General features: G+C 40.4%; 1 long non-coding RNA gene and 1 pseudogene across 2 annotated transcripts; both read left to right on the top strand.

Moving 5' to 3' along the window:
* Positions 1-2,249: 2,249 nt before the first annotated feature.
* Positions 2,250-5,069, top strand: LOC133712051 (uncharacterized). 2 transcript variants are annotated; one of them, XR_009847131.1, is made up of 6 exons: positions 2,250-2,408; positions 2,537-2,625; positions 3,415-3,520; positions 3,604-3,676; positions 4,526-4,702; positions 4,857-5,069. It is a non-coding gene; the product is annotated as an uncharacterized LOC133712051 (long non-coding RNA). The 2 variants fall into 2 exon arrangements; XR_009847130.1 differs by lacking the exon at positions 4,857-5,069 and having other exon boundaries at positions 4,526-4,785.
* Positions 5,070-8,133: 3,064 nt separating this feature from the next.
* Positions 8,134-9,828, top strand: LOC133712050 (galactoside 2-alpha-L-fucosyltransferase-like; annotated as a pseudogene).
* The last annotated feature ends 4,354 nt before the right edge of the window (positions 9,829-14,182 follow it).

The raw sequence follows: 14,182 nt of genomic DNA, 5'->3' as shown, positions 1-14,182 counted from the left end.
CTATACCAATTTGCCTCCTAAAGTTGTATAACTTATACATTGCATTTAAATGATTGAGGTTATCCTCCATGAGCAAAATGGGGGACGAAATGGAATTTTTAAAAATGAACCGCTGGATGTTGTTTTCATATGAATATATGTTAGTGGTAGAAATTTCAGCAATTTCCGCCTTCGGTTGGACCCCGATCTACCCGGTCAACTCAATACCCTAAATAGAACATAAAACAAATATGCTCTTAACCGGTCCTTGGCAATTCACTTTTTTCGATCTTTCAGCTCCCACACTCTCATGGGTAGGGGGTCTACTTACGGATGTCAAAATTCCGCAATGTTTGTCCGCGCATGGTGCCGCTCCCCTTAGGGAAGTTTGCTTGTGCAAAGCGTTGACCGCTACGTTGGACGCCTTATTCACGGCAGATCGGCCTAATTTCTTTACACAATACCTATCAATGTTGTATAAACATATGAGAATTTTCAGATTGGTCGATTTTCATTTCAAAATTTTTGGATCGCACATAATCCTTATATGCCTTGTAATGTAGTATAACTAGTTTATTAGGCTTGTTACCCTCTATGAGCAAAATGGGGGACGAAATGGAATTTTTTAAAATTAACCGCTGGATGTTGTTTTCATATGAATATATGTTAGTGGTAGAAATTTCAGCAATTTCCGCATTCGGTTGGACCTCGATCTACCCGGTCAACTCAATACCCTAAATAGAACATAAAACAAATATGCTCTTAACCGGTCCTTGGCAATTCACTTTTTTCGATCTTTCAGCTCCCACACTCTCATGGGTAGGGGGGTCTACTTACTGATGTCAAAATTCCGCAACGTTTGTCCGCGCATGGTGCCGCTCCCCTTAGGGAAGTTTGCTTGTGCAAAGCGTTGACCGCTACGTTGGACGCCTTATTCACGGCAGATCGGCCTAATTTCTTTACACAATACCTATCAATGTTGTATAAACATATGAGAATTTTCAGATTGGTCGATTTTCATTTCAAAATTTTTGGATCGCACATAATCCTTATATGCCTTGTAATGTAGTATAACTAGTTTATTAGGCTTGTTACCCCCCATGAGCAAAATGGGGAACGAAATGGAATTTTTTTTAAAATGAACCGCTGGATGTTGTTTTCATATGAATATATGTTAGTGGTAGAAATTTCAGCAATTTCCGCCTTCGGTTGGACCTCGATCTACCCGGTCAACTCAATACTCTAAATAGAACATAAAACAAATATGCTATTAACCGGTCATTGGCAATTCACTTTTTTCGATCTTTCAGCTCCCACACTCTCATGGGTAGGGGGTCTATTTACGAATGTCAAAATTCCGCAACGTTTGTCCGCGCATGGTGCCGCTCCCCTTAGGGAAGTTTGCTTGTGCAAAGCGTTGACCGCTACGTTGGACGCCTTATTTACGGCAGATCGGCCTAATTTCTTTACACAATACCTATCAATGTTGTATAAACATATGAGAATTTTCAGATTGGTCGATTTTCATTTCAAAATTTTTGGATCGCACATAATCCTTATATGCCTTGTAATGTAGTATAACTAGTTTGTAATTGATTTCATAAGTTTTGTTTTCTTTAATTTCTATTTTCTTTGTTACACAACAATTAATATTGGGAGATTTATATAGATAGTTAATTGAATATAACCACCTTAAGTAATATTAATAAATGTTATAAGTTACAAGTATTATATGAATATAAAATATGTTCAATAAAAAACAATGAGTGTTTTATCACCAATATATACCATTAAGCCATATTTTGAGAAGAAAAAAATATTGTTTTTTTTTTTGTTAAACAAAATAAGGCCATTTTTGGCCCATTTCGGCCCTATTTGAGGGCCGGCCCTTTCGGCCCTAACGGATCGGGCTTTTCGGGTTAGCATATTTAAGCTCCGGCCCGACCCTACCCGGCCCTAAATTTTGTTGACTTTGACTAGGCCCGGCCCGGCCCGACCCTAAGCCCTAAAATTTAGGGTAGGGCCGGCCCTAGCCCGGCCCATGATGACCCCTAGCTACAAGTCAAGTAACACGTGGCCCAGTTTGGGATTGATTTTGGAGCTGCTTCTGCTTTTGGGGTTTGGGTATGGTGTTTGTAAATTGTCTAGAAGCTGCTAAAAGTGAGAAGCAACCCAGGCCTAGCTTTTGGATTCTGCTTCTGTAGAAAACACGAGTGAATAGTATTTTTTAAATGAAATTTATGAAATGACCAATTATGTCCTCATCATTTTCTAACAATTACATTGAGTCAATAGGGTTACTTTTAGCATCTCCTTTCTCTCTTCCCAGCGTCCTCTGCCATCAACGCATCCCAGCTCGAGATATCGCTCTGTGCACCGACATCTTCAAAGCCGAAAGTGGTGAATTGATTCAGCGAATCAACCTCACTGTAAGTCGTCTCCTTCTTCCACTCTCCCCAAATTTATAGTATATTGATCGATGAGCTTTGATTCGCTGCGCTTCTTATTCTTTCTCTCCTCTAAAGTTCTTAGTTTTCTCTATATGCGTCCCCTGCAGAACAAGTAGTGACAGATCGAAACAAGAGCTGCGGCCCTGTTGTCGATTTGTGGTATTTTGGGTACTAAATTTCCGCAGGCAGAGACGGGGTAAGTAAGAATCACTCTTTCAATTCAATTCCAGTCCCTCCACATTTTTGTAGTTTGATTTCGTTTCTTTGATTATGATGCTACCTGGGAATTCATGTGTAATATTAGCTTTTGTAATTCTCCGTTATAATGAGTTTCAATATTATGTAATAAAGCATTTTTTTAAGTCCATTATCGATCTTATGATTATTGAGTACATACATAATTTCTTTCTTCTTTTTGTTCTTCAAAATGGAGCGTCCAGCAATTGATATCAAGTATATAGAAGCTATAGCCTAAGTACTTGCTAGTTTCTGAATTGGTTTTCCTTAATCCCACTTGTACTAGTATTAAATTGGTTATGTTGTGCATATATGAGAGAACTCAGATTTTTTCCAAAAGTAGTTTAATCACAGTACGACAGGGTTCAAAGCTCAATATATAGCAAGTACAAGAATCATCATATATTATATTTTGAACAAGTAACAGAGTAGATCTAGTCTGAATCTGAAAAAACGATTAAATTTTGTTGCAGTAGGTTTAGGATGCTGCTGTAGCTCAATAATATATATCGGTCAAATGATCAATATGAGCTGTGCTTATTCTCCCAATCTCCCTCATCCAAGTTTAAGAAGATAGATCAGTGAATTGGTTGGGATCGCATGTGGTTTCTTGTTTACCATGTGTGTATGTCATGATATCACATTAGTTAACGTTCTGATTGAAAATCTTCCTAGGTTCAATAATGCAAGTCTGCAGCCCTCCCCATTACTTGTATACCTAAAAAAATTTCTTCTTCTTTAATTGTAGTCTCACAGTTGACAGTATTTTGTCCGGAAAAAAGAAAAGAAAATTCTACTGCACATTACCAATGCAGTTTCAGAACCTTCTTTCATTCTACTGCAGTTTCTGAAAGGTGATCTACTCATTGTTTCATTCTCTAGCTTGTATGTTTAGAAAATCGGAAATAACCTGTTTCCATTTTGCTTTACTTCTTAGGTGCTTACTCAGTACCATTGATTTCAAGCCGCCTCAATTATCAGCTGCAAGATCATATAATCTTGGCTTGAAGGTTTGATTACCTCTTGTCAGTTCCTTTCTGTTTCTTCTCTCTGTACATTATTGTGAAGGTGTACTACAAATATGCATATTAGATGATCTGGCTAAAATATGCATATCAGATGATCTGGCTAAATTTTGAATATGGAAAAGACTTGTCTTATTTCCTTTTATTTTGCTGCAAAGTTGAACTATGGTTGAAAATATATAGAGAACATGTTACTCATTTATATTATCATTGTAAAAAGTAAAAAGACATTGGTACTTGTCAAGAATTTAAGTTAGGAAGAATTGGTATCCTTTTTTAGCAAACTAGAGTTGATCTTCGCTTATATGCATAATTTAGAAAGAATTGCACTCTTGCCTAATGGTGTACGGTTTATGGAAAGATTGAAACTTTGGCTATTTGTGATTAAGATAAGGTTATGTAGTTGAAAAGCACCGTTCATCTTTGTGTTCCCACATCTTACGGTTTACGGAAAGACTGAAACTTCGGCTAGTTGAAAAGCACTTTTCGTCTTCTTGTTCCCACATCTTTTTCAATGTTAATGTAGTTGTTGGTTAGCAATCTGACAAAGTACTGTCTTGAATGATGCTCTAAGTGAGGTTTGAATTGGAATTTGTGATGAGCAGTGTTAGATTTTGGGTCTTGGGTTTGATTTGGGAATGAGTTAGAACTATGGTGCTTTCAATTTGTGAAACAAGAAAAGTACAGGAGTTATGTCATAAACAATTTTCATATGTGTACTGTACTCAGTCATTTATGCACTTAACCTAATCAGTTCTGCCCTTACTTAATCATATATGTACTGTACTCAGTCATTTATGCACTTAACCTAATATGTTATGCCCTTACTTATAGGTTCGCGAACTTCTTATTGTGACCGCTGCAGCTGCTGCTGATAAGGTCATTGATGTAAAGAATGCTGCTGAGGTCATTGGAAAAGGTCGTCCATGTAAAGAATAGTGGCCACGACAGTCCTCCAGCTGCTGTAGATTTTGTTTCTAGTTGAAGGCTTATGAAGCTCAATTTGTTCATGTTAGTTAGAGTTGAAAAATAGTTGATGTTATGGCTTTGTTTATCACTACATTATTCATAATAAATTTGAACTTTTTGATAAATTTTTTGCCTACTGTCATTCAATAGTTTACTGAAAATTAAAATTAATCTTGGAAATAATTTAAAATTTTAGGTCACAATGTCATGATTCCCTCAAGTGAAGAGACTACTGAAGAAATGGAGGATAATGAACATGATGGAGATGGTCTGGGAAGACAAGAAATGGAGGTGTTAAGAAATGCAATTGCACAATTAAGTTTAATGAATGCATCTACTTAGTATTTAGTTACAAATTTCAAGTGACTTTAATATATTTTTTGTAATGGTTTCCGTTGAACTATGGTCGGGAAATTAATCTAAATATTCTAGACTTATTTTGTGTAATAGTAAAACATAATATGAATATTGAAGGGTTTAAAGTAAATCTTTTATTCTGTCCAAGAAAGGGTACAAGAATAATACATGAAATTTTTTTTTATTTGGTATGGTTACATAATCAAAAAAATAAAATTATGTATTTTAGTAGCATATTTTAGCATGTATGACCATTTTGGTAATTATACCCAGCCAAATCACTTTTGTCTTGCAACTTACCAAACACCTAGAAATTGCTTTTCGTTCTCACAGCACTTTTAAAAACAGTTTACCAAACACCTCAGCTGCTTCCTCTCACAGCAAGTTCGGAAGTGTTTCCTCTCACAGCAAGTTCGAAAGTGCTTCCCCTCACAGCACAGCAATCTCAAACTAAGCCGTAGTCAATTACATGCAGCTCCGTGACTTAAATTCGTCTGAAATATTTTGCAATAACCATAGAGTGATCTAGAATTCAGCATCTCGTATTTATTGGCGGGCTGGGTTCGAGTGCAACGCAGTTTTAAAAGTCAGTTCTACACGCGTCACCATTGACGGTGAATCATCTCTTGGAAGAGATGAGGATTCAAATGCCCAATGCAGTGCCCTAGGGATCACCACATGCAGATTCTCTGTGCTGCGGGTTAGAAAGTGAATCGTAACTTGTGGACTGTCAAATATTTGATTCAGGCCTAGACTCGAGGTGAGGCCCAAGAGGCAATCGTCTCAGGTTTTTGAGTTTGTTCGGGTCTCATTTGATATTTTTAAGTTGAGGCCCAAGAATTCGTGGCTTCAAGCTCTTTCATAGTTCGTTTGAGCCTCAAAATTTTCTTTTAATACTTACGATTTTGTGAGGCAAGTATAAAATTGTGGATACTAAATTCCTTGTTGCTAAATTGTTTAGTATTTTATTTTTTCGCTACTACTTTTCTTTTCTGCTATACATGTGTAGACTAAATTTCATAACTCGCTTGAAGTCTCAAAATTTCAGGTCTAGATTTGAATTGATTATACATGCTTCTTGTTTTTTCTTTTTTCTCTTTTAAATTATACAACAAGTGATTCTACCTAGTCAAACTCAGAACCTCTCATTTTTTTGAATCATGCCCACGGGGCGAAAATAGTATATTCATCACAAGCCAGAATATGACATTACATACCCTTCCGCTGTCATTTAAGGACATAGACAGACAAGAAGGTAGTGGTAGTACCCATAGTGGTACATAGACTAGACCTACTCATTATACATTTCAGATCGTAGAGATAGCAGAGATCCTTCATTGGTACTACGCCGGAGGCGCTAGTGATTTAGGTTCCTAATACAAGAAAATTATTGAATTTAGATAAAAACTAAAAACATATAGAGTTGGGCCAAGAGCCCAAACCCTAGCCCAAATTGACACTGGACTAGAGTAGGACCCCAGCCTAAAAACTTAAAGCCCAAATAGAGGACAGCCACAAACAAAAGGTCCACCAAGGCCCATCAGACTGGTCCGGTCCAAGTCCACCAGCTCCAGCTCCCTGTCGCACGAACCAGCTCCGGCAAGCCTCTCTCCGTCCACCGCATTCCGCTGCAACCTGCCCCCCACGATCGCAACCGTCAGCGACTCAAAACCGCACCACACCGGCCATACTGCCACAGTCACGCCCCACACTGTCGCCGCCACGATCCGCTCCGCCACGATCACACCACTGCGACCCAAATCCCATTGGCCACGCTATCTCAGAACCTCTCATTTTGTGTATGGTTCTAGAACAAATAATGGTAGACTTTTTTTGAAATGTGGATTTCATTAAACTCATGCTAAGATGACCATTACATATCCTTCTGCTGTCTTCGACTAGATAGATTAAGAAGTTGTAGGAGTACCTACTGTGATACATAGAAGATAGACCATCTATATTCGAACTAATCGCTTACTTAAAAAAGTGAGCTTATAACTATGAACAAGCTCATATTAAATAGACACAGAACAACACATACAAGTGCATACCTCCCAAAAATGGAATTATTGGAAATAAAATAGCAAAACTATCTAAAACCTTAGCAGTCCCACAAGGCTGAATCTAGTCCACCAGCAAGGCCTAGAGCCCAAGTCTGGCCCATCCCCAAACACCCCCGCAAACGCCGAAGCTGCAGACCACCAATCCGCCGTCACCCCCTCCGCCAACGATCCGGCCCCAACCAACAAGGATCACCACGCCAACAACCCTCACAGATCTTCGCTGTGAGCAGGATAATGACCTAGATTGCCAAAGAGTTGGTGACCCCCCCAATCCCGTCACCGATCAACCTTACCCCCACATTGGCCAGCACCCGTAAATGCCCACGAAGAGAGAATACTAGATTGGAAACGATCTACACATCCCGACATCCGCCTCCCCTCCACCTTTCTTGGACCACGCTTGAGCCAAAAAACCCCGCTAGTGAACACTTAGACCTCAGAAATCCGAGGAGGAACAACACCCGTCCGGTTGCACAGGCCACACGCCGACGAGGCTGGAAGCCCGCGCTGATGCGGGTGCGCCACCAGACGAGACAAGTGTTTGAGAAGGGGGTGGAAACCCTAGCTTTTTCTGTTAGTAGTACGATTGTGTCTTAATTCAATCTTTAGTAATTGGGTAATAATGGTAGGCTTTTCAGATTAGGAGACCAACTCATAAAGCCAACAGTCGATAAGCCCAATCCAACAGCAAAGGCGTGCATGCCAAAAATGCATATCATATTGTTGACTTCCCTCTGCCGTCTTCAACGCCATTTGTTACGAGTTGAAAACCCAAAAGTCGAGTTGAGTCAGTTTGATATTTGGAAAATCTCCATCTCTCAACCATTTCGATACTCGTACTCACCCAAATAGTAAACGGCTCTACTCCTTATCCTTTCTTTTTCCCTTGTTTCTTTGCCACGACTGTGACCAAGTGACTTCGTTGTTGAAAGAAGAGTATGAAGCAAAGTTGAGCTCAAGGTTGATTATGAACGAAATGTCATTGTCGATTTGTAATCCTTTGATACCAAGCATTCATCTTTTTATTAAACTACCTACTATACTTGTAAATTATAATCTTCAATGAATTTGATAAAGATCTTCGTTTCACTTTTCGTATCTCTCCCAGTTCTCATCACGCTTTCTCTAGTTGTCCAAAACCCACCTCCTGATCGAATCAATGCATTTGGAGATGCCAGGACTTTGCAAACACCCTCTCCAAATCCCAACTCATCCACCATTGCGGTTTGTGAAAGATCACCTTCATCGAATTTGGCGGGTAACATATTATTCACTGTAATTAAGTGCTCAAATTTATTCCAAAATCTGATCTCAATTTCAACACGCAGACAATGCTTTATATGATGGACTTGCAGCTCCTGGGTTTGATGAAGGGTCTTGTTTAAGCAGATACCAATCAAGTTTATATCGGAAAATCTCACCCCACAAGCCTTCTTCTTATCTTCCCTCTTCTTCAAAGTTATGAAGATCTTCATAAACGATGTGGGCCAAATACCAAACCCTACAAGACATTACTAAAACGACTCGAGGAGAAGTCTAATGGTAAGAGTACTAATGCAACAGATGAGTGGAACTATGTGGTTTGGATAGCTAATAAGGCTTGGGAAACAAAATGCTGACTATAGCGGCTGCTTTCCTTTATGCTCTTCTCACAAACAGAGTCCTTCTTCTTGACCCCAGAAAAGACGTGCCTGACCTCTTCTCTGAAACAATTTCCACATAAATCATGGCTACTCCCCAACAGCTTCCCCATCAAAAATCAATTTTACAAGTTTGATCAGAACTCTCCTAGTTGTTTCGGGAATATGTTGAGAAAGACTAATAACCCATCAGAATTATCACTACCGTCGTCGTATGTATATCTCCATCTATACTTTGATTATGATGATGAAGACAAACTTTTTTCTGTGATCAAGAACAGAGTCTTCTTGTGAAAGTCCCTTGGTTGATTATGAAAATGGATAACTACTTTGTTCCATCACTTTTCCAAATGCCATCTTTTGAGCAAGGAGCTTAACAAGTTGTTCCCTCAGAAAGAAACTGTTTTCAACTTGGGAAGGTACCTTTTCCACCCCTCAAACCATGTATGGGGACTAATCACAAGGTACTCAAGCTTATTTGGCAGAGGCAGACCAGAGGATTGGGATTCGAATTCGAAGTTTTGAACCGCAGGGCTACGGTCGATTTCACCATGTAATGGACCAAATTTTAGCTTGTGCTTTCAATGAGAAATTGCTGCCTCTAGTGGAGAAGAATAAGCCCATTGTGACAACTCCTCTGAACCCAAAACTGAAATCAGTACTGATTACTTGTTTATTACCAGAATGCTATAAGAAAATGAGGAATATGTATTCGGAATACCCAACTTTGACTGGTGACATAATTGCGGTTTTCCAGCCAAGCCATGAAGAGCTTCAAAAGACAGATGAAGTGCATGACAGAAAAACCTTGGCAGAAATATTCCTGCTAAGCTTTTCTGATGTGTTGGTCACAAGTGCGAAGTCTACATTTGGGTATGTGGCTCAAAGTCTTAGAGATCTGAAACCATGGGTTCTATTCATTCCTGAAAATCAAACGGTCCAAAATCCGCCTTGTCGTCGGGTCATGTCATTAAAGCCTTGTTTTCATGCTCCCCAACTTGGGACTGCAAAGCAAAGAAAGAAAGAAATTGATACAGGGGCACTTGTACCTCATGTGAGACATTGTGAGGATTTCAGCTGGGGTCTTCAGCTAGTTGAGAGTCAATAATCTTACGAGTGAATGTAATGCAACATAATCATAACCAAAAAACAAAAATCAAAAGGAACGATGTCGTTTTCGTTTCTCAACAAGCTTATAGATGAATTTGACGAAGATCTTTGCTTCACTTTTAGTGTCCCTACCTAGTTCTCCTCACCTCTCCCTGGATGTGCGCAATCCAGCACCTCCGGATCGAATCAAGGCATTCACAACTGAATTCATCTGGCATTGAGGTTTCCAAAAGATCAGATCCAGATACCACCTTATCCAATTGTGCTGGTAACATAATCACTTTAGTTCAAATGCATGTAAATTTATTCTTTGTTTGGCAGCTGAGTTTGATCGTTCTACTTCTCACACGCAGAAAATGGTTTATCCAAAGGTACCTTCCCAAATCCTCAAAGAAGAAGAATTACATGGTGGACTTGTTGCTCCTGGGTTTGATGAAGGGTCTTGTTTAACCAGCTGGGGCCTTCAGCTAGTTGAAAGTCGTGCATGATGACTTGTAAGCCTTCTTTTCTTGAATGAAAACAGTGTTTAAAGAATAGTTTAGTAAGAAGTATGTGTTTACGTGAGTTATACTCAATGGGATACTTCTACTTTAGAAATAAAAAGAAATGAATTAATTTGCCTTGCACTAACATGGTCAAGACTCAAGAGTTGGGTGTGTTGATTTTCTTACTATGGAGTATTTGGAAAGAAAGAAACTCACAAGTCTGGGAAGGGAAGAGTGCTTTGGCTTGTGATGTTATGCTTAGAGCTGCTGCTCGTCTGCAAGAGTTTCGAGCTCACAATACCAAGTCTGCTTTTGCTAGTCTTCGAAGAAGAAGAGTGCAAAAATGGGTGGCTCCTTCAGCAGGGTTGTTAAAAATCAATGTTGATGGCTCCTTTCATAATGAAACTAGGAAAGGCGGTTTTGGTTTTGTGATCAGAGATTCAAGTGGTGCAATGTTAGCTGGTGGTGCAGGTCCCTTGCGCGGACTGATATCATCAGAACATGCAGAAGTTTGGCGTGTAGGAATGCAATGAACTTTGCAATTGATCATGGCTTCGTTCCAGCTTTGTTGGAGACTGATGCACAAGAGGTGCAACGTCAACTCGCTTCCCAGGCTAGCCTCAATACTTTAGCTTTGGGACGATTATATAAGGATCTGAATTTACTTTTGGCATCTCATAATAATTTGAAAGTTAGTTATGTTAGTAGAAAGGCAAATGTAATTGCCCATATGTTAGCTGCACATGGTAGTGATCTTGTGCAGGATTGTTTTTATGTTTCAGTCCCAAGTTTTCTAGCAGCTGCAATATTCCAGCTTGGTAATCTGAGTATTTAGTATTATCAATAAAGGGCTTACCTCCTTCTATAAAAAAAAAAAAAAAAAAAACATGGTCAAGAGTCGTTGGTAGTGGGATTTGAAATTCTAGAACCAATATAATTTTGTTGAGGACTTGAGGATGAAGTGGAGAAAATGAATTAAAACACTTCCTAACAAACATGGTCTCCATGCACTTGAATTGCAACATTTTTATCTTTTTACAGTATACAAGATCAAATTGTTTCTGTTTGCAGAAATAATTAGAAATTTTCTTTCAAAGTCACCAAGCTGATATTCGAACCCCCAACTTCACCCATACAAGTCAAGGTTTATAAAATTTATTTATATCTACTTGAGAAATACAAATTTACTTAATCAGTTAATGAAATAATAAAACTGCTTATTAGTAGTTAGTGTCACTAAAGCATCATATTAACCATGATGAAACTAAAAGACTAACACATATTATACACTCTCAAAACGCCTATTGACCTAAGCCACACAACTGCCTCGCATTTAGTCCAAACCACTTATGAAGTAGCTAGAATTGCAAGAAAATAAAACCCTAAACGATGCCAAAAGTGGCATGTTCTCGTAAACTCTCACTAAGTTCGATGATACCATCTCGTAATCCAATTAAGCCTTCAAATTAAAAAGAAAAAATGTATTAGAAAGCAAAATCAGTCACTTCTCCTTTTTTTTTTCCCAAATCTAGTACTGATGAGTGGATTTGTATTTAAAGATCTCTATAAAAGAATTGGTTTATGATCCTTTGCCTAGTTTTTTTTTTAACCAAAAGTAATCAATTTCATTCATCTCAAGCCAGAATGGCACGGATACATACCTTCTCTTACCAACTCTAGGGCAAGTTTAGGACGTGATATGCTAGCACCACCCATTAGACAACCAGTGCTCACTTATTATAAGCAAGCCTATAACTATTGTTTCTGGTGACTTTCTCCGGGTACCTCACTCAGAATGCTATACCACTTGGGGTACCAATCCAACTCCTAAATCCTGTACCAGGAACACAACGTTAGAGGGATAAACCATACCGGATGGTTTATACCTCTCTGATGCTTGAGTAAGATACCAATATATATAAATGAGTCAAGTAATAGTAGATAAAGGAGTTATTACCTTCAAAAGGTTGTTGTGCTGATCCCTAAATACTCGAGTATGGGAAAGGAGTTCCCCATCCTCGCGATGTGGGACGCAGGTTGTCATTCTGTAGTTATATCAGCCTTCTGGTGTGTAATTAGATGGGCTGTGCTGATCAGGTCCCGGGCCTTGGGTGTCCGTGGTGTCGTCTCCGATGAGCATCGTCATGGTGGGTTGTGAACCCGACCCATGGTGTGGTACCTGGGTATCCGTACGGGACCCAGTTGATAGTGCCAAACCTAGTGAAGTGTTCCCTAGTGTACAAGTCCCCCAAGTTCCCGTTCAAGATATTTCTTGGGTGGGCACTTGATAGGTTTTGTCACAGGGTTTGGCACTAGTGTGCCTGTAGGGAGTCCCCCAAGTTCGCGTGCAAGGGATGTCTTGAGCGGGTTGTTCAGCAGTTGGGGAAGAGGGTTGGTGTCTCGTACCTGATAGGGTTTATGTGGCCATGGGCCTCTGGTACCCGGTAGGGTTAATGAGAGTTAGGCCTCTGGTACCCGATAGGGTTGGGCTGAATCTTGTATACCTAGTGGAGTAGATAGGGGAGTAGATAGGCCCGGGGCCTCATGTACCTGATGAGGTGAGTAAGCCTTTGATCCCGGTGGGATTGAGAGCTTGGTGTCTCGTACCTGATAGGGTTTGTGGTCATGGGCCTCTGGTACCCGGTAGGGTTGATGAGGGTTAGGCCTCTGGTACCCGATGGGGTTGGGCTGAATCTCGTATACCTAGTGGAGTAGATAGGCTCGGGGCCTCATGTACCCGATGAGGTGAGTGAGCCTTTGATCCCGGTGGGATTGAGAGCTTGGTGTCTCGTACCCGATAGGGTTTGTGGCCATGGGCCTCTGGTACCTGATAGGGTTGTGCGTGCATGTCAGCCACTTGGGGGGTAAAGAGTGGGTTGTTCAATAAATGCCCGTCCCATCGACTGACGGTTTCGAGGCGTGGAGAGATGCGTGGGACACGTGTAGTGATCTTACGGTTGAAGGTCTTTCGTCTTCAACGGGTGTGATCTCTCCTGGAGGTTGAATTTAACAGGGAAATCGACTGTTTCCCTTCACTTGTCGCGAAAAACTCTCAGAAAACCCTGTCGATTTGCAGTGAGGAAGAGAAAGATCAAGGGGAGAAGTGGTGTTGGTATTTCTGGAGTGAGCGATCGATCGACTGTTGAAGGAAAGGTCAGAATCGTCTTTGCTTTGTTTGTGGGATTTTGTTGTTTGTTTCCTCTCGTTTTTCCTTCTGCCATGGATGCTTTCTGGTTTTCAGTTTATCTTCCTCTGGGTTTTTTTTTTGTGTAATGAAAAGGAATAGGAACAATGCTGGTGTGGGTTGCCTGTAGGTAGTGCCTGGGGGAAACACAGGGTTTGATTTTTATATTTTTTATGTAGCTTTGTGGGTTTGTTTAGTTTTTTGGGTTTTGAAGTGGGGAACAATCCGCGCTTCAACAAGACAGTAGATCTAAATTTCTAGGATGGAATCAGAAACCAAGGCTGGGGACTCTGGATCGTCCTACCAGTCCTCCGCGAGACAATCGGAAGTGGATATTGATCGGTACCTGGCCGGCCGTAGTATCAACATGGGGTTGGCAGAGAGTACCGGATCTTCGACTGGGGTGTTCTCGGAGAGCAGTGAGAGTACCAATGGAGATGACAGCAAGGATGATTCTGGGGCGAAGGCGCAAGGAGTTACGGCAGCCATTCTCGAGGGCATACCTAAGCCGAGATACACACTTGTACATACATGTGCATTTGCAAGCATAATTAGCTATAATGGGCCACACTCATTGTACCGCCAAAGGTACTAATTCCAACCAAAGGAATGACACGCAGACACACCGCCAGGCGGGCTACAACCCCAGCGGCAGAGCACCTCCAGAGCGCCTCCGACGCGCC

This window comes from Rosa rugosa, chromosome 5, assembly GCF_958449725.1.
Source record: "Rosa rugosa chromosome 5, drRosRugo1.1, whole genome shotgun sequence".
In the NCBI taxonomy this organism is placed as follows: domain Eukaryota; kingdom Viridiplantae; phylum Streptophyta; class Magnoliopsida; order Rosales; family Rosaceae; genus Rosa; species Rosa rugosa.
The sequence above is the reverse complement of the archived record's forward strand: the minus strand, read 5'-3'. Positions and strand labels throughout refer to the sequence as shown.